The sequence below is a fragment of the Miniopterus schreibersii genome (genome assembly GCF_964146895.1).
Source record: "Miniopterus schreibersii genome assembly, chromosome: 1".
In the NCBI taxonomy this organism is placed as follows: Eukaryota; Metazoa; Chordata; class Mammalia; order Chiroptera; family Miniopteridae; genus Miniopterus; species Miniopterus schreibersii.
Window position 1 is genome coordinate 166,070,768 of NC_138101.1, and position 24,658 is coordinate 166,095,425.

The following is a 24,658-nucleotide window of genomic DNA, read 5'->3' on the forward strand; positions in this document are numbered from 1 at the left end:
CTTCCAGCTCTGCCTCTGCCTCCTCCCCATCACCTGCCTTCTTTCTTCTTGTGTCCTTACATACTCAGTGTCATGTGTCATCGGCAAGACTTCATGCTTCACAATGAGCCCTCCAGCCCTCCCAGCTTCTGCCTGCCCTTGGGCTCCAAGCCCATCCCCTTCTCCTTCCCATCAACACTTGTCTTTTTCTCATGAGGTGTTAGGAAAGCAAATTTCTTGAACTCATTCATCACTGACAACCTCCCAAGGATTTATGTATGCAACACATACTTATATACATTTGGGTTAAAACCCAATTTTGATGACATTTCAGGCAATATCAGAGAAGAATCTGGGGGGCTTCACACCATTCCACTTAATCCCCTAGTTATCCCTGCCCAGGGCAAAGGGAAAGAAGAACTCTCACCTCTAACACTTTACCCTCTCTGGAGGAAGAGCTGGCCATCACTCTGCAAACCCCTTGACCTACTAGCCGGGCTCTGAGACAGAGACTAACCGCTTTCATTTGTGAGGGTCAGCGCCTCTCTCTTAAGAAAGATTAATTCTTCTCCCCCTCCCCCCTGACTCTCTTTAAACCAGATAAGATTCAGTCTTCTTGGCTCCTAACAGCTGGGGGTTGGCTCAGATGTCTGGGGGAGGGGATGATTTTATGACACACATATCAGATTATGATTATGCCTCTTTCTGAAGAAGTCTTCAGAGAGCCTTTTAGTCCCTTGAGTAAATCCAAGAAATGCCTGGAATTCTGTCCTTGTTTTTTTTCTGTCATAAAGTAATAGCTCGATGATTCATCTATTTATTTTTAATGACTATTTGGCACAATGAAGCAAGCCATTAAATGTTTCATCAGTGTATATCCGTGGACAAGATTGATTAGTGTATGACTTTGCCTTGTTCCCATTTCACCTTTCCCTGTTCCTCGCAGCCCACGCATGTGCTCAGGGACTGGCGTTGCTCGTGCAGCTCGTGGCTCCCTTCTGATAAGTAGGATGAGGAAAGATAGAGAGAGACGGCAACTGAGACATGGACAGAAAAGGAGGGAGGTCTCAGCCAGAGAAGGCAAGTCCATCAGAATAGCAAAGATCCAGCGGGCGGGGCCGGGGGAGGGTGAGAGGCGCAACAGCACCATCGCAGCGAGATTAGGACGGGAGCCAGGATTTGCCACGGGAGCGGCTCCGGGACAGCTGGGAGTGGTGAACGGGAGCGCAGGAGGGAATGTAAAAAGTGTTTCTGGCGTATAGATTCTTCTCTTCGACGTTCATCCAGAAATGCAAGTGAAGAATCATTTTCTTTCCTCTTTTTCTGTTTCTTTAAAAAAAAATTTTTTTTAATTACTTTTTATTGCCAGACTGTGCTTGAAAGCAATTCACCGCAGAAATGGAACCAGGAGTTGTCCCAGATTCTTTAGGGTTACCTATATAACAAATATTTAGCATTCGGGATGCATGTGCCATGGTTTTCTGTAGACAGTTTGCAAAAATAAATAAATAATAAATAAATAGAGGGGCTATTGTTTCGTATCCTATGACCAACTTCTCATATCAGAAACTTCCTTTTTGCTTCCTCCTTAGTCACCCAAAGGAATACAAAAGCAGTTTTGGAATTTCTGCCAGTGACGTTTTTTCGTTATCCAAACATCTGTTAACTATCTAGTGCGTGACAAGCAAAGATGAATAGATTATGGCCTTAGCCTTGAGTGAAGTGGACCTATAGCAACTCATTGAACCAATGCAGTTAGTGCAGAAGTGGAGACAGAGGCAGGGGACCAGGTGCACACAGAGCAAGACACACTGTGCTCTGCACCTGCGGCTGGGGAGGGCTCCTGAGAGGAGCCGAGTCGGCCAGGATAAGGGGGGGTTGCCCAGGCAAAAGAGATGAAGGAAAAAGAACACTTTTTGCAAAAGGAAGAGCATATGGCAAGATGCAGAGGAGGAAAGAGCATGGCTCCCTGAGAAACCCGCCATAAAGGTAGATGTAGGATGGGTGGAGGTGGGGTCGCAACAGGTTAAATAATAAGGTTAGAGTGTCCTTGGGTGGCATTTCAGAATGTCTCCTATGCATTCCATGCAAAGGAATTAAAATGTGTATCTGGAAAGTGATGGGGAGGGGAGGTACTGAGAAATTTTAGCAGGGCAGAGTGACCTGCTCAACTCTTCATTTCAGATATGTACTTCTGATGGTCCTGGCTAGGGAGAGAGACTGCAGGTAGGAGGGAGTATTGCAGTCATACAGGGAAAACCAAGGGGTTTCTGTAATAAGACAGTCGCAGAGTATGGGAGTGGGGTGGGGTAGTCAAAGAGATAGTCTGGTGATGGGAATGAAAGGATCAGGAACTTTAAATCAGACATGGGGTAACAAAGATAAATGGTTCTGGTAATATTCTTATATTTCTGTTGTGACAGCTGGTTTGTATTCCTCATTCAATGAAATGGTGATATAGAAAGGGGAACAAGCTTTGGATGAAGCAATATATATATATATAAAATTTAGGGAATTTTCATATTAAATACCTCCATGGGACATCCAGCTAGAATGCTCAATAATACAGGAGAGAGATCAGGCCAAAATGATTTTCTCTTTATTACCACCCAGCTCTTCTACCAGGTAGATGTAAGAAATACAAGGCATCAATGCTTACAAATAGGGCCACTGATGAATATTAGATTTTACAGGCTTTTGTTTTATGCATTTTAGGATGGGCTCATATTTAGTTACCGATGGCATGAACTGTTAATGGTGAGATGTAATTATATCTCCTAAGAAATGAACACTCTGCAGACAAAGAGCTAGGAACTGGAATAATCTTCCCTCTTAGCCAATCTACACCCCCACATTTTTCTTTTCTCTCCAGAAAAAGAGGCTATTGGGACCACTTGAAAGCAATGAGGTTAATGACAGGAAGAGAAAGATCTTAAAATCTAGTTTTCACTTCCCAGAAATGGACAGGTTAACCTACTGAGAGTTTTGTAAGGGCCAGAGACGAAGGACCAAGCAGAACCAGCCAACTTCCTATAGATGTTATTGTCTGAGAGAGGTTTTCCTATGTAGACAAAAAGTTAAGTACCAACCACTCTCTGATGGTTGAGAGGAGAGTGAGATGGGAAGAGAGAGAGGATTAAAATATGAAGAAGACGTATTTGAATCCAGAGTTAAAGCTAGAATCCATTAGTCTAAAATTAACCAAAGATTAGTTTCTCTAATCTTCCCAACCATTAATGATTGTGCTTCTCATTTTTCTTAGACTTGGTAGCATATATATTTAAACTTTTATATAAAAACTTCTGCTAACCCCTGGCACCAAGATTCCTGATTTGGAGATAATCCATGTCTGATTTTCATTGGGTTGTAGGAGGCTGTGGGAGTCTATGCCCAATCCTGCCCCACTACAACTCCATTTGCTGGTGGTTCAAAAGTAGTTCCTCATTGTATATCTTAACCAATCCATTTGTCATTTTCTAATGTTAGTGAGTTGGCATCAGGGTCCTTTTGGATCAAAGATTTCCAGGAAGATATAAAGAAACTGTTCATGGGACATCAAAGGAAAACAAAGAGTGTCCTGGGCTGTCTTAGAACAGGTCATAGAAGTGGAATTCTGTGCCTTCTGGGCTAATGTGCTGCAGTCCCCAACGCTGTTTAGGAAGACTTACTGGTGGCTTACCTGAGGATCCAGTTATCCTGCATCAGCCCTAGGTTTCCAACATTTCCTGTTCGTTGACTTGCTGGAACGGTTAAGGCAAGGCTGGATTTTAAAAGTGGAGTTGGGAAAGAACTCTGTTGCTCAGGAAGATTAACTTTCCAGCCAATGATTCCTGAGGAGAGGTTTCTTAGCAGTGCAACTTGGACACTAGATGGACTTCCCCACCCCCAGCCTGTGTTGAATCTGTAGCTTCTGCAAAACACCTTATGTTGGTATTGGGGGAGAATGACTGGCAAGCTGAATAAATTGCCACCAAGAACATCAGGGTATGGTCATGGATGTACTACCTGTGGGGGATCCTGAAAGGAATTGGTTTGGCTGCTGACTGCTGCAGTCACTTGCCTTCTCTGAGCTGCACCTTCCTCTGAAAGTACTAGGAGCTAATATGTATTGAACACTTCCTATGTTTCAGGAATTATTACAATGGTTTTGCACACCATCTCATTTAATCCTCAGATTTCTGCTGTGGGGTGTGCCTATAATCATTTCCATTCTGCAGATGAGGAAATCGAGGCCAGTAGAAATGAAATAAATTTGCCTAAATTCATATAGTCAGTAATGACAGCTTGGATTCAAATCCTGGTGGATGAAAAGACTTCCTGCAGTCTCTACCCTTGTCCATAAGGCTGCACCACTCCTAAAGTGAGGGCGAGGACTCTGCTGGTCCTTTCAGTTCTACCAGTGTGGGGGTGGGGGTGCGGAAGAGGCCTCTATTTCTGGGCTGGGGCTATATAGCACTTAGGACTACCTCCTTCCTTCCCACCATCAACAATCTTGGGAATCTGTGCTCACTGTCAGGCTACAGGTCGCACTGCAGGACTTGGCTTAGCTCTGTGCCCCACAAGAATACTTATCAGGGCCATTCTTTTCTGAGTATGTGGGTTAAGCGAGACTTCAGTGGTAGTGGGACCTTGGAGAGATTAGGCATCTGGAATGCTGGCCACAGAGCAAAACGCTGCAGCAAGACGCCAGGAGCATCCAGCTAGCTAAGGGCCTGCAGTGAATCAGGAGTCACTGAGGCTGGGGCCCGAGCTCAGGGCCAGAGCCTGGCTAGGGGCTGCCGGCCCCCTCCCCCCAAAAGAACAGCTGCAGCAGCAGCAGCAATGAACACAAGCCAAGTTCAAGCTAAGAAGGCAGACTGTGCGCAGGCCAGGGGCCGCGGCTGAGGCGGCTGTGGAGGTGAGGGTGAGGGTGAGGGAGGTGAGGGTGAGGGAGGAAGGGGAAGGGGAAGGAGCAGACAGCGCCCAAGGGGCTGGGAACAAAGGGGTCCAGGGGATTCTCCCGGCCAAACGGTGTCAGTGGCCCAAGGCAAGGCGAAAGCCCTCGCGAGCCCTGAGGCGGAATGGGAGGGAAAGGAGAAAGCGGCCGCGGCCACCAAGCCGAGGAGGAAGTGGGAGATGTGCCGCTTCCTGTAGAAAGAGCGATGACTGAAGACAAAGCTGGGTGGGGACTAGTCCCCGGGCTGCAGGCGCCGCTGCTACACACGCGGCGGCCGCTCCGTGGGCAGCTCCTACTCCTGCTGCGCTGGGCGGGCGCGAGCTCTGCACGCAGCAGCCGGAGGCAGCAGAGAGGAGCCCTCGCCCCGCCAGCCTCGCCGCGCTGAGAGCAACGCTTCCCACGTCGCCCCTTTCCGAGTAAGGTGACCGTCGCCGGTGGTGTTTCGGGGCCGATTTCTAAGGGAAGACATTGTTTCAGGATTGGGGAAAGGGTCGGGAAGGGTTCTTTGAGAGGGGCTTTTTTGAATGGCCACATTTGCTTTTTTTTTTTTTTAATCATTAGCGCTTAGCTTTGGTGACTGGTCCAGGAAACACAGTAAAGGTAAGAAGCTGTTTGCACAGTTCTCTTGGAAGCCGAGCGGGCTGAGTGGGGATGATCGGGCGTGTGGCTGCGCCCAGCCGGGCGTCGCAGCCCTGCCCCAGGGGTGGCAGGGGTGTAAACCGGGAATCGCACTGTCTTCCCTACACAGCGTGCTGGGGTGTCGTCTGTTTTGCAGCATAATGACTGTGATTCGGCTTTTTTGGGGGGAGGTGGTTAAATCCTTTTGTACTCAGAATTTGCCAACAAAGGCTGTGGAATCGCATGTGAGAGGGGCAGTGTTTGCCTTTAAAAAACAAAAAAACACAACGTTACCTTCTTCCCTCTGCTCTGTGTAGCTGCTTTCAGGATAACCTCGGATACAGCTACCGTTTGCCAGTAGGTCTTGTCCTAAAGTTGCGCCCTTTCTCAGAGGAGTGTGGCGGGTTTAACTTGCCCCGAATGAGATACCAGCGTATACATGGGTTTTATGTTTATATGAATTTTATTCATCTCTAGGTCAAGATGCATATTAATTTCAGCGAGGGATAAAATGTAAACGTGTGGCTGGGTTGTTTCCTTACCTGTGAAAGAGCAAAACCGGAACGTGATTTTTATTCTTTGATTTTCTCCAGCAATGGATGCTCTTAATGAGAGTCTGTGCCCGTGGCTTGTTCATATTTATGAATGATATGTAAAAGTGCATTAACTAGGTCTAACGGATAGGAAATGAGATTGTGGATTCCTTTGGCATCATATGTTGGAGAAAGAGTTTAATACCCTAGTGCAGCTGGTTTTAAAAATTAAGCTTTGTCTCCAAAAGAAAGTGTGGTTAAGCAATAAATGGTCATTGATAAAAGGTTTTTCTTGAGTTATTAGAATAAAAGGAGATAAATTTTCAAAGGGCAGAAAGAAGTGCTTATAGTAGAGTAAAAATAATAAAAAGATCATATTTAGACACTAAGAAATTCTTTAAATACAGGTTTTTAAACCCTAAATAAGCCATTGAGAGTGTATATGCCTCCCCATGTATCACCACCTCAACTGTGAAGAGCTATAGGGTTTGTTAAATGCCATTTTATGAAATTGATTTGGCTTCTCAAATTTTGTGGTGTAGCAGCCCATTTTGAGAGAGAAGAATATTTCTCTACAAAGGGGAAAAAAAATGTCTACTTTTCCAAGGTTCCTTATTAAATTAAACCTGCGCTATGTCTAAGAGGCAAAATATTGCTGGTGTTGAAACCACAGAGCTCCCCTGGCAGATTCATTGCATTTAACCAAATCTGTGGGCAAAACAAGTCACGCCACGTATTCCACCGTTCTGCTTCCCATTTGCCTCCTGCAGAAAACCGGTAAAGCTATCCTCCTAACTGGAGTTCTCTGATCATTAAGCTGCCTGTCATTAAGTGAAGTAGAAAGTTGGGGATCTGGGCTGTATGAATGAATATGGGGCTCACCATCTGTTACTCATCTACGGGCTGTATTCACTGGATAATGCCAACACTCTGCTTTGTTTGGGGGTGTGTAGACAGTCTGCACTTGTCTTCTCTCTGTGTTTCACATCAGAGTAAGAAAATAAAATCTTGGCCCATAGGCACTGGAGAGTCAGGAGAGCCCCCTGCTCTCTTTCAGAAAACTAAGAGGTGCCTATTTTCTGAACAGCACAGAACATTTCCTTAATGGTTAAATTCCAGCTTGAAGCACAACATTAGCGAGTAACAGCAGATCAGTAACTATAATGGTAAAAGGTTTGGGAAAAAAAGAGGAAAATGCTCCTATGCTGTAAAATGAGACTATTTCCTCTTATTCTGGCCATATGGAATAGTGAAAGACATAATGCTTTTGTCCAGGGTGCTCAGTGGCTTTTGAGGGAGTCGACCAACACTGAAATTTTAATTGAATGTTTTTTTTCTGCCATATGGCCAATGGCTGAGAGGAAACATGACTCTATTATTTCATAGCCAGCCCTGGGCCTCATATGGTAGGCACGCAGTGGATGTATTTGGTTGACTGACTTTTTTAGCCTACTTCTGAAGGCAGGCCCAACTTTTAAGTATAAAAGCTCTATAGTCAAAGCAGAAAGCCTGTTCAGAAAGACAACTGCGGGCAGAAGGAAAGAACATCATGGGCTGAAAGGAGCGCAGGCTTGCAGAGTTGGCAGACCTGCCTTTGAATCCTGCTGCTGGTTCTTACTACTTGACCTGGTGTTGACTTACAAACCTTAGATTCTTCATTGTAAAGAGGGGTTGATCGTACCTGTTCAAGGAGGTGGTTTTTTTGTTTGGTTTGGTTTCATTGATTTTTATTTTGTTTTTGCTTTTGTTGTAGATACGCAAGTGCGTGGTACGTAGTGGGTACTCAGATGCCATTTTCTTTTATTTCCTTGGTGGCATAAGGAAAAGGTGGCCTATACTTGATCTTTGCCACTACCACAAAGGTTCCAGGAGGCTTTTTTTTTTAATTGTAGTAAAATATATATATTATAACATTTCCCATTTTAAGTATTTTTAAGTGTATCATTCTATGGCATTAAGTATATTAATATTGTGCAACCATCACCGCCATCTATCTAGATCTGTTTTATCTTCTCAGATTGAAATTCTGTTCCAGTTAAACAATGACTCCCCATTCTCTGTCCCCGCCTCCCCCACAGCCCCTGGCAACCACCGGTCTGCTTTCGGTCTCTATGATTTTGATTACTCTAGATACCGCCTGTAAGGGGAATCATACAGTACTTGCCTTTTTGTGACTGGCTTAATTCACTTAGCGCTTGCCTTCAAGGTTCATCCATGTTGTAGCCTGTGTCAGCATTTCCTTCCTTTTTAGGCCGGATAATCTTCCATTGTATGGACATACCGCACTTTGTTCATTCATTCAGCGGACACTGGGCTGCTTCCACATTTTAGCTACTGTGAATAATTCTGCTCCGAACATGGGTGTGCAAATGTCTGCCTGAGCCCCTGCTTTCACTTCTTTTTGGGTACCTAGAAGTGGAATTGTTGGATTATATGTTAGCTCTATGTTTAATTAATTTATTTTATTTTTTTTTGAGGAACTATCATACTGATTCCGTAACAGCTGACAGCACGATTTTACATTCCCAGTAGCAGTGCACAAGAGTTCCCTTTTCTCCACAACCTCAGCAATACTTGATATTTTCTGGAGGTTTTGTTTGTTTGTTTGTTTTTGATAGTAGCCATCCTAATAGGTGTGAATTGATATCTCTTTGTGGTTTCAACTTGTGTTTCCTCAAGGATTAATGATGTTGAGCATCGTTCCATGTGCTCATTGGCCATTTGTATATATTCTTTGAAAAATGTTTATTCAAGTCCTTTGCCCATTTTTTACTTGGATTGTTTTGGAAGAGACATTTTTAAATGGTGGGATCTCTTAACATAGTGTGTCATAAAGATCAGTATTATGTGTTTCATCTTCTGCATACATTAATATTATTCTTTCCCAAGTAAAACACATCTCTCAAAAGTAACTTTTAAAATCAAAAGGAGAAAGCAAGAAACCTATATACCTCCTGATAATTGTTGACATCAGGAACCCAAAAGTAACATTCAAACCCTTATGTATACAGTCACACCAGGAACCCTGCTGGTCAAGTGTGGACCAGGCTACTACTGTCTCTTAAGTGTCTTTCCAGTTTCTCATCAGCTGGTTGAGAAAAAACTGCCCAATAGGTAGCAGTGTCAGAAAAAGGGAGGAGACACTGAAGTACTAAATTGCCCCCAAACCCTTCAAATGCGGAGCATTAACCTGGAGAGAAGGGCTATAGTAGTTAAACAACAAAAACAGATTTTGGGGACAACAGGTTTCTACTAATAAAATGTGATTCTAATCTAAATTTCACATTTGGGAATAAATAATCTTTCTGGGTTTAATTTTCCACTATGTATTTCACTCCTGACTCCCAAACTGGTGAGGTAGGGTATAAATGGGGCTGAGGAGGGCTGGGCAAGAAGATTAGGGAGGACTCTGCTGAACAGGGACAATATCTGAGCTTTATACTGTGGTTGCGGTCATTGACCTTGAGTGGTTTGAAGAGTTCCTCAATGATTGCATGCTAATTTTTTGTAGTGCACTGTGTGTGTGTGTGTGTGTTGTTGGGTAGGGAAGGGAGATGGGGGCTGGCAGTTAACGACCCCTGATTTTGTTTACTTTCTAAATCTATTCATTTTACAAGTTCCCAGAGGATCCATGCCTGGTTCTATGGATACCCAAGGAAGAGGGGAATTACAGAGCTCTATTAAGGTTTAGTCCCTAGCCTAAGACATGGGGGACAGTAGAACTGAAAATGACTTGGAAACTAAACTAGCCTATATCAACCCCTCCGTGATTGATAATGAAATGGGCCCAGAATTTAAGTTTTCTGTCCAAAGTTGCACAGTTGATTAATACCTCACTTCCCAATTTAATCTCCATTTCACTTTCTTCCATAATAGGGCAAATGAATAGCAAAAGTCTTTGTATTTTGTCACTTTTAAAATTGTTTATAAGACCAAAGTATTTTGTTTAAAAAGAAGAAGGTAATATTTACATTTAATACCCTATGTAAATATGGAGTTCCTTTGTTAAAATTTGTTCAGATGTAAAGATGCCACTGTGGAAATGAGATTCAGATTTTCAGGTAAGAGTATTAAAGATATATATGGTTCTCCAAAACTTTTATGTTAAAGAAATCGAGCTATATTTAATGAGTCAATGTTCAGACAATCTCTGCAGGACTTCAATAAACATTAAAAAAAGAGGGAGGTCAGTTCTAAAACTTTAGTAATAACATATTTCTTAGAAGTGGTACCACTGTATACCAAGGTTCAAGATAAGACAGAATCACCCCTCTTATCTCTTGGCAAATATGTGTAAATAGTCAAGCTCTTAATGGAAAACCAACCACTTGACCCCAGCTCCATTGGCCTTTCCTTACCGCCCTGCCAGCCTGGTTGTCAGGGTCAGACAGTCCCATGCTCCATGCTCCCAGGTGCCTGGCAATCAGAGCTAATGGAGAGGATCTGGCAACTGGGTTCTACTCCAGATTCACTGCAACATCAGCGGGGCCATTGCTGTTCTTTGAAAATCCTTTTCTTCTTTCTTTTTTTAATTTCACTTTTTACTATCCCCTGTGCATTTTCAATGAAAACCATTAAACCCAAGTCCCTACTCCCTTTATTCATAATAGATGACCCACCTCAAACTTATCCCTTACCATCTCAAGATTTCTCTGTCTTCATTCATTCTCTTCTTCCTTTGTAGATCAAAGTGACAGTCTTTTCTTTCAAGTTGGGAGTAAACTCTCTACTTGGATTCTCCATTCCATTTCCTTTTACTTTCTAGGAACTAGGTTCTGACAATAATTCTATCTCCTTCCTACATATTTGGTTTCTTTTCTTGATTGGCTCTATACTCTTTGCCTGCAAACATACTTAGTCTACACACATAAATTAATTAAAAATTAAACAGCCCTGCTGCCAACAAAGCTTCCTTTCTGAAGGAGATCAATGGGGGAAGGAAATTAATGGACTCTTTTAACCTCTGCTAACCTGTTCTCCTCCTACATGTAGGGAAGGAAAAATAGTTTTCCTTCTACCCTTCTAAGTTCTCAGCTGAGCATTCTATAACAAAAGACAGATCAATAAGAGAAGAACATGTTTATTAACATGTAAGATACCCAGGGGAAAATGAGTAACGCTCAGAGGTGGTTTAGAGTTCAGGCTTAAATAACATCTTCAGCTAAATGATAAAAGCAAGAAGGAGAAGTGAAGGAGGCCAGTTATGGGAGGTGATCAGGGAAAGCAGGGGTAAATGAGAGTGAGATTGTTATGCAGATTTAAATTGGTGCCTCTCTGCCCTGCCGGGCGTGACTCAGCAGTTGAGCATTGACCTAGGATCCAGGAGATTGTGGTTTGATTCCCGGTCAGGACACATGCCTGGGTTATGGGCTCGATCCCCAGTTGGGGGTGTGCAGGAGGCAGCCAATCAATGACTCTCTCATCATTGATGTTTCTCTCTCTCTCCCTCTCCTTTCCTCTCTCTGAAATCAATAAAGATATATTAAAGGAAAAAAATTAGTGCCTCTCCATAGGCAAGAGTCTCTAGTTACTTAGTTATCCTCTGCCTGCTACAGAGAGGAAGGCACCTTTACAGATGGAGATTTCCTTCACAAATGTAAACTTTCCTTATAAAAGAGGCAACTTCTGATGTGTTTTCAGAATTTCTCCTGTGTATGCTGTTTCCCAAAATAATGTGCTCAAAATAATCCTTATGCCAAAGAGGCAAATTCTGAGGTGGCGTGTTCTGCCACTCTTCATTCCTCTCTGAAGGCTCCCAACTTCTCCACTAACTCTAAGTTCCCTCTAAATAGGAGTGTTCTCAAGATTTAATTCTTCTGCCATTTAATTTCTCTCCCTTAATCAAATCCTCCCTATGATTTCAGCCATTGTTGCTGTGTGGCTCAGTCCCCAAATTGGTTCTCCATCCTGATCTCTCACCTACTCTCTAAACTTACACATCAAGCTCCTGGCAAATTTCCCAGAACATCCAACCCACTGACAGTGAAACTCACATGTCCAAAACTGCGCTGGCCATCACCTTCCTCCATTCCTCAAAATTAGCTCCTCACCTGATTCCATGACTATTAGTGAACCCACTCTCTCAGCCCCTCAATTATAAAAATGCAATTTCACTCTTTTTTCTCACCAACAACCCACGCTGTAGTCAGTTGCATAGCCCTTTGCATTGGCATTGAAAATATATGTTGACACTAGCTACTCTTTTCCATGCTGATAGCCATGTTTTAGTTCAGGCCCTCCTAATCTCTAGCTGGGCTGGTTTGTTGTTTGTGTTCTTGCCTCTCCCTAGAATAACTTTCCTGCCCCCCTTTCCCTGTGTCACTCCCATAGTCTTTCTTCTCTAAATAGCCAAATTCCATCTGCCCTATAAGGTTCAGTTCAAATGCTGCCTCTTCCTGAAGCCTTCCTTGGTTTCTTCCCTCCCCTCCCCAATAAGAAGTGATGTTTACCTCCCCGGAAACCTTTTGTTCTTTCATCACAGCAATGAGCACATTCTAGTGTATATAATGGTGATCTGAAATTTTTTTTCTTTTGCAAGATCTTTGAAGAGAATGGCCACACCCAGGTTCATCTTTACATCCCTTAGAGCACACAAAGCCAGTTTGGTTTTTCTTTTGTTTGTTTGTTTTTAATTTCAGCTTTACTGAGGTATAACTAATAAAATTATAAGATATTTAAAGTACACCATGGTAATTTGATATATGCATACCCTGTTAAGGATTACTCCTACCAAGTTAATTACCACATCTGTCACCCATCACCTTACCTATTATTTATTTTTATTTGATGAGAACATTTAAGTCCACAAAAGCATTTTATCATTCATTTATTTAGTGAACTTTCTTGAGTCGTTTACTTTTGATACAGAGTGGTTTAGATAGTCTAGGAGCCCACTTATAAGCTACTGGGGAAACAGAACTGCTGACATCGTTACAATACAGTCAGTCAGTCTGTCCACACGTATTAACTGAATGTCTGCAGTACGCACGTGTCCTTTGAGGGGCTAGCGGAAGATGGACAAACAAAACAGGCCAGTCCTTTGTTTTCTTGGAACTTACATTCTAAAGTTCCTGGGAGAGACCCAGTAAACACATAAACCAGTGGTTCTTAGATCTGGCTGCACATTGGAAATCACTGAGAGGTACTTTAAAAAACATACCTGTGTCCCAGCTTCAACCCAGACTCATTAGATCAGAATCAGCCAGGATTAGACCCCCCTGGCAGAAACAAATTACAATACAAGAAAATACCAGGTAGTGATAAGTGCTGAGATGGGTTAAAATAGAAACAGGATGAATGACAGAAGTTGTGTATAAGATGGTGATTGTATTTGTATTGGGGAGTTTAGGAGGTGATATTTTCATTGAGACCTGTGTTATGGTGAGGAGTCAGCCATTTGAAGAGCTGGGGGAAGAGGGCTCCCAAGCAGAAGGTGCTGGATTCTGAAATAAGCATGAGGTGAAATTCCAGAGGAAATGTGGCCTTTTCGCATATATGTAGGATAATTTATAAAATATGTGTTTCATCCATGAAAGATTTTCAATTAAACTAGGCCGACTCCAAATGGGGAACACTTGGCTGTTCTGTTGGGCACTTGGTCTGAGCTGAATTTTCTTTAGATCCTTTGATTTACACAGTCAGGAAGATGACTGTTTAACTATATTTTTCTACACTGCAATTAGCACTACAGAGTTTGCTGTCTGAATTAAACACCAATCTCATTGTTTAAAATAAACTTAGGTACTTTGTGTTATCTCTTAGGTGAACAAATAGAGAAAGCAGTGACTTCTACCCTTAATTCTCAGAGGGAAAATTCTCAAGGAGTCGTTCAAACCACGCAGAGTCTAGTTCTCATGTTTGAATGAGTGATCGCATGTTTCACAAAATCAAGTTGAGAACTAGCATTTGTTGCACATTCTGTTTGTACTGCTGTGTGCTGGATATTTTATATACATTACTGTTTTCCACTAGTTTTAAAAATAAGCCGATGAGATGAGATGAGAGCAGTATTTTTCTACCAGGACACTTTTGGCTGCTAGTAAAAGAACACCCTACCAAAATGCCTTAAACAATAGGAAGCTTATCTCAAAAATCTCCTGAGAGGAGGGTAATCCAGAGTTAGTTATTCATAGGTAAACAATATTCTCATCAACCCGAATTCTTCCTTCCGCCCATTCTGACATCCTTAGCAGGTCTATTTAGCTGCTCAGGCCCACCCTGTCACTGTGCTGAGATGGCTACTACAGTTTCAGAATTACAGGCAGGTTTCAATGTGTGGCACAGTGAAGTAGCTAGTTTCTTCTCATGTGCCTTTTTTTTTTTTTTTCTCCTTAAGGTTACAGGTAAAGTGACATCCAGCAGAATTCCCTTCACAACTCACATGCCCGTCTCTTAGGGGTAGGCAGGTGGCCCACTGTGGTTGGCTAATATAAGAGTTTCCTCCTGAGGCCTTGGAGCAGCCCGCCTTTCTGAAGAACAGTCACCAAATCCCAGAAAAAAGCACTGATTCTGTTAGCAAGGGTTAGTGGTCATCGGGCAGGTAATCAGCAGAGTCTGCCGCTAATATTATTCCCATTTTATAAGTGACGATATCAAGGCTCAAAAAGGTTAAATCACTTATCAAAATCACACAACTCTGAGTTGAACAGTGTGTCCGTGCATTTCCCTTTGAAACACACAGACACACACGCCCAAAACTTGTTTTGGTTGATGGAGATGGTCTACGTAGATTGCAGAAAGAATCCTGGAAGAAAATACAAAATGACTGATACAAGACTAAGTAAAGAAGAACCTTCTAAACAAATTATTCCAGAAGAAAATACATCAGGTTCTATAAAGCAATAAAAATAGCATTTAATTTAGACAACCAGCCCTGCATGTCTGCATTGTAAAAATATATAATTAAATTGAGACTTTTTGACTGGATCATTTAAGTCAATTTGATCGAAATAAAATCCACCCTAGGCCAAGAAATGAGCTAGAGAGGCCAAGGTTCTGTGCATGGTGTCTGTCGGACTTAAATGAGAATCTTGTTTTTTCTAGACCGGGATGTATTTTGTTGATTGCAGCACCTGTAAGAGAAGAATAAATAATCCTTAGACTTATTGATTGTGAGTTATTTCGCAAATAGGTTTTCACTTCCTAACTCCAGAGGCAACACGCAGTTTCCTTATTGCTGCATTTTCTCCCGCCTTCCCCTCTGATGTTATATTTCCGAGGCTGCATCCGTGAGGAAGCAGTAGTGAGAAAGGGAAATTTCTGTGGAATTGTGATCACTGCACTGTTTTGACTGCTCAGCTCTGGGCGTATTTCTGTGCATTCTCATCATCACAGACAAAGTATTCATGCAGGAGTACCTTCTCTGTAAGAAATGATTGAGTGCTTCCTACTCTTGTATTTGCATTTTTAAACGGGGAAGTAAAGTTAATTTTTAGACTTTGCCAACAGAGTTCTGTTTAAGAAGGGCATTTGTCTATCTGTGCAAAACCATATGAAAAAAAACTGTGAAAAATTTGAACAAGAAAAAAAATCTCTCATTTTAGAGGCTTTACTTGGAAAACTCAATTCATCCTTTGCTAATTTTTTAAACATCATGAGTGATGGTTGTGCTTAGGGAACTGTGCTATGCGTAGGCATTAAAAGATATTTAACTAACAGCCCCCCTGCCCCCTTTGGGAAAAAACTTGATATAGAACAGCCCCAATATTTTTTTAAAATTAAAATAATAAAAAATTTAACTTTGTAAAGGTGAAAAGTCCTAGGCAAAAGAAAAAAACGGCACAACTTGTCCTTTATTATATCTTAAAGTAATTATAAAATACAATAGTGTAGAAAAATAATATCCTAAGGCTTCCTACACAGGAGAACATGGGAATTAAAGAACATTGGAATCAGAATATCTTGGGCAAGTTGCTTAAACTTTGTATGCCTGTTTCCTCATCTATAAAATGGGAAATTATAATGACAGTGCCTACTTCACAAAATTGTCGGGAGAAAATTACATCATGTATGTAGAATATTTATTTAGCATAGTGCCTGACTCACATAATTATTCAGAAGTGTAGCTATTACTAGTACAATTGCTATCGTTACCACAAGCTGGAGTAGAGTATCTTTTATTCTATTCATGGGATTCTTATCAAATTCTAGCAGAAATGATTATGCCCCATCATCAATCATAGGTGCTCAGAACTTGGGGTAAGGAATCACCTGAGGAAGCCTTTTTCGTGGGATAGTCACATGTCGATGTTCTGACTTAGTTAAGTGGCAGTCTCAGGCATGTGCAATTTGTTCAGTGACCCATGTGCTTAGTCATAAATATTTTTAGTTTTTCGTCCCAACTCGTGGTAAGTTTATGCTTCTCTGTCCCCTTTAGTTAGGTGTAGCCATGTATCTTGCATTGGCCAGTGAATCATGAGCAGAAATGACATCACTTCTAGGAAGAAGCTGGTAAGCAGCAGAGCATGAGCACATTCCTTGGGAACTGTCAGTGGTAGAAGCACAGAAAGGGCAGCTGCTCTCCTAAGCCTGAGTCTTAGAGTAAAGACAACACAGGGATGGTCTCTCCATGGACACGTAATGGACATGGAGTGAGAGTGAGAAATAAGCTTTGCTGTCTTGAGACACAGAGATTTGGGTGGTGTTTGTTACCACACTATAACCTAGCCTATCCTGACAGATACACTCAGGTTATCCCTTTAAATGCTAGAGAAAAAATATATTGTAACGTTACATAAATTGTGTAGATGTTTGGAGATAGTAATTGTTAGTGACTATTTTGTGTGTGTGTGTGCATGCATAGTATATGTTGTATCACATGTAAGCATCAGGATACTTAGACTTTTAAGTTAAACAGATTTATATGAAAAGGTCTAGTTAGGTTTCTTGTAAAATAAGATTTATTTCCACTTCATACAGAGGAAATCAACATACCAAAATTACCAGCATTTTTTTTTTTTTGGAGGGAGTCAACCAAGATGCCAAAGCCAGGACTCTGAATTCTAGGCCTGATAGGATCATTAGGCAATGATCTCTCTCACTTAGAGCTTATTCAGAGTGGTGTCTTGTGAAGCAAAGGACCTTTCTGAGAGGAGATACTGCACTGAGCCATGCCATGGCTCTCGTCTTTGGTAATAAAATAGTCTTCCCTAACCCCTGTTGCAATCTTCCAGTTATCCACAATGGTGCTTAGTGCATAGAAGGTCTTAATTAATATGTATTGAGTAAATAAATGGAAGTAGTCCACAATTCTTCCAAATGTCTGTATTCATTCATGTCTGCATTTAAAAAATAACTGTCTTCATTTTGGACATTAGTTTAAAAACATCTTGGTATTAAGACATTTATTCTTTTTTAGCACTTTACATGTGACTGACCATGTACCCCCCAATTTAAGACTATTTTATTTGATATTCTTTACTCCTGATTTTATTTCCTCTGATTATTCCACTTGGGTCTCTAAAACTACGTTGTAAAAGACCTTAATTATTTAAATTGGGAACAGATTAATTATCTCCAGTGTACAAACTCAAATTAATCTCATTATTAACTTGAGTTTTAAATTGATTAATCCTGGAGTGTTTAAGGAACCGAGTGAATTTTTTTCACCCTTAAGGAGAAGGGCATATTTGATTCGATGAAACTCTTCAATCACCCCCATGATGCTAATAGGGGTAGGACATTTGCAAGAAAACTTTGGATAGATTTTATAAACCAGCCAGAAACCTGTGTGTCTGGGGCTTCTGGGGGAACAATCTGTGAGTCATTTTAAAAAACAAACACTCATCATCCCAGTGCATGTTGTTGCCATGGTAATTAGGCCTGTGGCACTGGCTGGCTTGTGTTCCTGTAAAGGGAACAGGGGTAGAGAAACAGAATTCAGAGCTCCGACTCTCGGCTTCTGTTATGGCAGGCGAGAATGAATATAGGGTGTTCTTGAGAGCATATTGGCACAGTCATCGTCAGAGGGAAGTAAAGCAACGCTGGCATCCTGCCTTTGTTGTTGACATAAGTTGGCCATATTAGTGTTGGGTGCTGTGATTCATGGGTGAGAAAAGGACCATTTGACATTCTCTTGGAAGAGGGGTGAAAGCCAGGGTTTTTAATCTGATATATAATTACATGTGAATCTCTAAGGTCTGCCTGCTGAACTGTCTTGTATGCAGGTGCACAGGGCTTTAATGATCCTCTAAAAGGCACGAAGTGCCCCTGGCATAACATTATTGCAGGTTGAAAGGATCCTCAGTGCATTATTCTAATAAGGTTAGAGAGTGGTTTTAGTGAGGCGGTTGGTTCAGATCTGATCCCCAAGTAGACCAGGTATCTTTCCTGTATTTAGTGGAGTAGATGTGTCTCCTTTATCTTGGACAGTCATCTTATAGTGCAGGCCCCTAGGTCACAGAGGAGACCAGGAAGGTTATGTGAGCTCTGCCAAGTCTATCACCCCTCCAGGGGAAAGAAAAATGAAAAACTCTGTTGATGGACAGTCAACAGAGTTATTGGGCCGGTGGAATTGCTGAGAGTGATTCATTGTGATTCTATGTGGGGAACAAACAGCACCCTTAAAGTAAAGCCAAGAGTTAGTGCACATACAGATTGCTTTAAGAATGTCTCTTAGTTCACTTCGACAAGTCTGTGTAGCCTCTTAAGTGGATATATCCAGTAGTCCCCCATATCTGTGCAGGATACATTTTAAGACCCCCAGTGGATGCCTGAACCACAAATAGGACTGAACCCTATATATATTAAATTTTTTTCCTATATTGACATACCTTTTCACTTAAACGAAGCACTTCTTTTTGGCATATCTGAATTGCCAGCATCACTATTGCACTTTGGGGCCATTACTAAGAAAAATAAAGGTTACTTGAAAGCACTGGGAAACCATGACAGCCAATGTGATAACCGAGAAGGCTACTAAGTGACTAATGGGCTGGAGAAAGGGGTCGTTCCCACCCTGGGCGGGATGCAACAGGACGGCGCGAGATGTTATCATGCTACATAGAATGGCATGGAATTTAAAACTCATGAGATGTTCATTTCTGGAATTTTCCATTTAATATTGTTGAACCATGGCTTACCATGGAAAGTGAAACCACAGATAAGGAGTAACTACTGTAATATATTGATTTGAATTTTACTTTTTTAGATTATTCCTCAAGCAGATTTTAGTTAAACAACTTTCCCTTATTAAACCTATTTTTCAAAAGATTTCAAATAAAGTGCCATGGGGTGTGACCAAGGGTCATACAAGCTCAGGGTATTTGTGCGTAATCTGTGTACTGGCATATGATCTAATAGCTACTTCTCATAAGTATAGATTGCATTTTTTCTTATGTGTGTGAAGAAGGCACAGGTTGCCCAAACTTACTCTGTGCTGCCTTAATTTTCTTAACATTAATAAGCAAAGCTTAAGTTAAAATATTCTTCTGATGATCAAAGTAATTCATGGTGATTATTAAAAATTTGGAAATGTAAAGAAAAAATAAGGCTGACCCTTTCCATAAATTAGGCTGTTGGTTGAATTGCACGTAAGAGACCTGATTTGATAGTGGCTGACAAATGCTAGGAATTATTTCCCTTTCACATAACAATCCAGAGGTGGGTGGGCCAGGGCTGGTAAGATAGCTCTGCTCCACAAAATTGAGGAACCCAGGCTTCTTCTGTCACATTTTCCATCATTCCTACCATGTTTCCCTCGCCTTATGGTCTAACATGGCTTGCCATAAAGACCCCACTATAACCAGCAAGAAGGGAGAAACTTGAAAGGGGAAGGAATGACCCAGAAGTTGCCCTTATCACTTTTGCAGTCATCCCTTTGAACGTGGCCACACACCTAGCAATGAGGGAGGCTGAGAAAAATAGTTGTTTTTGACATGTATGTGGTATATGCTAGCTTAGAATTCAATTATAATCATGGAAAAGAGGAGAGCAAATATTGGGGCATAGATAACGACTTCTGCTACTTCCATTTTTCTACACAAAAGAGATAATACACCGTTTATATTTTGATGTACCTCCTCTAATCTTTTTTCTAGAAAAATATATATCAGAAAGATTATGTATAATATTTACTGGAAAATATAATATATGATATAGTAAAAGAACATTACATATGAAAAATATAGAAAATGCATTAGAAAACATGTATTTGTAAATATGTATATTAGAAAGCTAGTTGAGGTTATACTGTATATAAAATTTTATAGCCTCCTTTCACTTTATATCATGCATGTTTTTCCTTGTTTAAATTTTTTGTATTCATTGTTTTAAAGTTCCATCATGTGGAGTTTCTCTGTTTTAGTTAATAGGTTGTTCTTGATATTTAGGCTATTTAGGAATTTAATAATTCTTTGTCTACATTTTATTTTTTTTACTTTTTATGTTTTTCAATATATCTTCACTGATTTCAGAGAGAGGAAAGGAGAGGGAGAGAGAGAAAGAAACATCAATGATGAGAGAGTCATTGATCGAGCCTGCAACCGGGGCATGTGCCCTGACCGGGAATCGAACCCCGATCGCCTGGATCCTAGGTCGACGCTCAACTGCTGAGCCACGCCCGGCCAGGCTTGTCTACATTTTAGATTTTATTTAATGAAGTCAAGGAGCGGCATCACTGAGACAATGATTGAGAATATATTGGAGGATCTTGATAAATGGTGCCAAACTGCTTTCCAGAGAGGTTGTGCTGATTTATGCTATTGCCAGTAACATCTGAGAGTGTGGCACAGCCTGGAGCAGCCTTATTTTGCCCGTCCCACTAATCGTTGTTCTCTCTAGGGTTCATTCTCTGAAAATAGGTTGTTTTTGCCCTCGGCTTGTTTTTGTGTGTATGTTCCCCCCTCCCCCTTTGCTGTCATTAATCATGATAATAGTTTTCTAATAACTTTGGCTCATTTAAAAACATATAATCCCTTAAAGTCCTCTGGGACTATAATTGGTTGGGTTGAGGGTGTAGCACACGTGCCAGTCTTAAGCAACGTGAGGTCACTAGAGACACTGGTGTTCAGTTAGTGCTAGGGCCCAATGTGAATTGGATTTTCACCCTTAGTCAGCACTTTAGAGGCAAGGTACCTCTTTGTTCTGAGACACAAGATAAGAATTTATAAAGCACTTCCTGGGGCAGAGGCAATTCCCTTTGAGCTGAGTGCTGGGTAGCTTTTCAGGAGTAAAGAAGCTCCTGAACATAGCAACTTCCTTAGATGTGCACCATTTGGGGGCAGTAGGCAAAGTTAGGCCAAGTCTGTTCAACACCCATCAGAGATCATTAGTGCCTTGGGGTACAGGTGTCTCTACTTATAAACAGCCTGCAGAAGCTTTGGATGCTAAAGATGCTTTTATAACCACTGACTTGTCCACCCACCCTTTCAAAGTGCTAGATCCACACAAATGAAACTCCAACTCTGCCCTTAACACCTAGAGAAAGAGCGCACTCCATCTCTGCCACGTTGGTCCTGCTGGGAGCCACCTGGTTAGGTCAGGAGGAAAGCTTGTTTGCATTCATCTCACTGACACACAGCCTCCGTCACCAAGAACTCTGCGTCCCCTAGGGTCCCCAAATAACTTTGTGTTTTCATGTTTTCTTGCAGGCTAGGGATGTTCGCAAAGAAAGGAACTCCTATTCTTACAAATATATTTCATAAAAGAGTTAAGAAAGTGTCTGCTTCTTGGCTCAGAAGTATAAACCTGTCAGGCCTTCCCGCTCTTCGAGGCATTTGGCCATCACCACCAAATCCCACTTATAGGAACGTTCCTCTGCTTGTTCAGCTCTTAGGTATCATGTTATTTCTCCTTTTTCTAAACAACACATTTTCCTCTGCTTTCTTGACAGCCATATCTGCCAGGGAGCCTCAGGCTTCAGGAACTGAAAAGGTAAGGACTCTGAAATATTTTCCTCTAAGATTGTCTCGAATCCAACCAGAACTTCAAGAGGAAAATAAATATCTTCAGCGAGGCTATAGATGAAAGCATTTACTGTGTGATATTTATCAAACATCCACAGTGTCTGTAGCAATATTGACATGGTTTGGGGATTTAAAGGAAAAATCAAACAGCTCTCCTTGATCAGTAAAGTCAGATTTCTCACCCAGATTTCCCCATCTTCTTCTAAAACCCGAGCTGCAGAGCCTTTGAGGTTGCTGCCTTAACATTAAGTCTTCCTGTGGCACTAAACCTGACTCGTTGGTTACAGCCGTTGAGAACATACCCTGTGAAAGAGGGACGAGATGAGATCAGAGGGGGGTAAACCCTGTGCTTAGCAGATTGGTTGTAGACAGCATAAGGGCATTTCCAGCAACAACGACAAAAACTACAATAAAAGGTCAATTTAATGCTTTTTGAAGAAGCTGACTTGGCTTTTGAAACCAGCTAAAGTCATGTTAATCTGGTCATAGATTTGAAAGGTCACCATATTGCTGAGAGACAGGTGGTAACGTATGTGTCCTTCCCAGCCAAGATATACAGTTTTCTCTAGTCAGTGACTTGGATTGTCACCCTCTCCTTTTAAATTTAACTTTATTATGAAAAATTGAAAGCATATACCAAAATCAAGAGAATACTATAATGAACATCCATATGCCCTTTCTTTTAATTTTAACAATTATCAACTCCTGGCCAGTATAGTTTTACTTATACCCCCATGCAGGTGTCCTTTCTTCCTATTGGACTATATGACAGGGGCTTGAATTCAGTTGTTGAATCTTTAACTATTTATATATTTATTTAGTGGCTATAGCAAAATGTTGATAAGAAATAAAACCTACTTATTACCTGACTTAGTTTACTGGAGCTAGTCATTCATCCATTTAGCCTTTCAGTAAACATCTATTATTTGCTAGTGTCAGAGCCTTCTTAGGATAAGAGAGCCAATTTTCCCCACCTCACATTTCTGAAGTCCTCAAATTGGGACTTCTGACCTCTCCAAATGAGGTTATCTGTCGGAGGCACACTGACAAAATGAAAAGATGACACTCATCATATAACTTTAATTGTTAAGTGTAAACATTTAAAATGTGCCACAACTTTTAAAACCCGTTTTGACATTTGTTCACTTCTCAATATACCGGAAACTTAAAAACAGAACACTTTTCCCAACCCTTTCATGTACCTTCTTATTTTATCATAAACGTTTGTCCAGTTATCTGCCTCCCTTTCAAGAATATAAGCTCCGAGAACGCATTTTGCCCATAGTCTCTAGCAAGGTGTTCAGCACCTGTCATATATCTAATACGACTGTTGAATGAATGACCAAATGAGTGACTGCCAGGTGCTGGGACTATGAAGATGAAAAACACACAGGCCTTGCCCCAGAGTTGCTCGGTGTCATGGGAGAGAGACCCTTGCCAAAAGGAGGCCTCGGAGCGGAGCGGAGCGTGCTCTGGGTGAGGGAGCAGGGGACTAACTTGATGGGGCGTTTGGTGAGAGGCTTGATGGGCAAAGGGGCATTTATTTGAGCTCGACGTGGAGTGCCACAGTCAGAAAAGTTAGAGAAAGTTATTCTGGGGGTAAGGAATCGTATGAAAGTGCACAAAGGCCCCAAAGAGCATGGTGGAACCTTTAGAAATTTGCAGTGACTACGGCATGGCTGGGAAGTAGCCGCATGAAGACATGTGGCCTGAGAAGCAGGCTGATGAAGCTTGGCTATGACTCTAGGTGCCAGGCCCAAGAGTGGATTCTAGTTTGGGTGTGAAGACAGAGAAGGGCACATAATTCTTTTTAAGGATAATTCCTTAAGCTTCAGAGTAAAGTATGAAGACGTGGAGAGAGACTGATGGAAGGGAGACCAGTTGATCTTGGGTTTGGAAAATGATGGGTCTGATATGGAGAAGTGATGGATTTGCTGATTAAAAAGGCGAAGTGAAGGACCGGAAGACATCTGGAATAACTGCCAGATTTCTCTTGGGAGATGATATAGGTCATTGATAACTGGGCTACAAATACAGGAAGAGAGGATTCAGCTGCGTGGACTGGCCATGTCTAGGCAGGTATGTCCAGTAGGCTGCTCATGGATGGGTACTGAGCAGTGGTTCCCAGTCCTGACTGCGCATCAGAATCCCCAAGGAAGAGTTTAAAAGCACTCATATGCAGACCCTACCTAGACCAGCTGAATCAGAATCCCTGGGGGAGGGGTCTGGGCATCTGCAGTTTTTAAAGGCTTCACAGGTATTTTAACATGCAGCCAGGATGGAGAATCTCTGGTGTAGAGCTTATTAAACAAAAGGCCTGTGTGTGTGCTTTCAAGACCACGCATAGCTTTTGCTACTCCATACTGAGGTTCCTTTGGAGTTCAGTACTTAATATCTTACAGGTGAGAATTGAGTCATCCCTACATTCTACCAAATGTTACTAATAACAAAGACCATTTTATAAGTATTTGAAATTCTTTGGCTAATATTTGGGTTGATTTCTTCCATGCTAATTAATACTTTTAAATAGTTTAAATCAATCGAAGCAGAATTTCTCAGTGGGGGCCGCAGGCACGGTGAGTGGGACAGTTCTTCACTGTGCTCTCTGTTGTCCTGTCCTTGGTTCACAGAAGGCCAGGGGCATGTTCCAGTCATTGTAGTATTTAGAGACACTGAGAACTACTGTGTCC

At 41.6% G+C, this 24,658-nt stretch overlaps 1 protein-coding gene across 3 annotated transcripts in view; it reads left to right on the plus strand.

Annotated features, from left to right (window-relative positions):
• Positions 1-4,613: 4,613 nt before the first annotated feature.
• Positions 4,614-24,658, plus strand: part of GNG2 (G protein subunit gamma 2) — a 103,952-nt gene continuing 83,907 nt past the window's right edge. Inside the window, exons 1-2 of one of the 3 annotated variants that reach the window (XM_081161858.1) lie at positions 4,614-4,876; positions 21,896-21,936. The gene's annotated coding sequence lies outside the window, so the exon portion shown is untranslated. Of the gene's footprint in view, positions 4,877-5,031; positions 5,337-21,895; positions 21,937-24,658 lie in introns of those variants that run through there. The other 2 variants (XM_081161859.1, XM_081161857.1) reach the window with 2 other exon arrangements.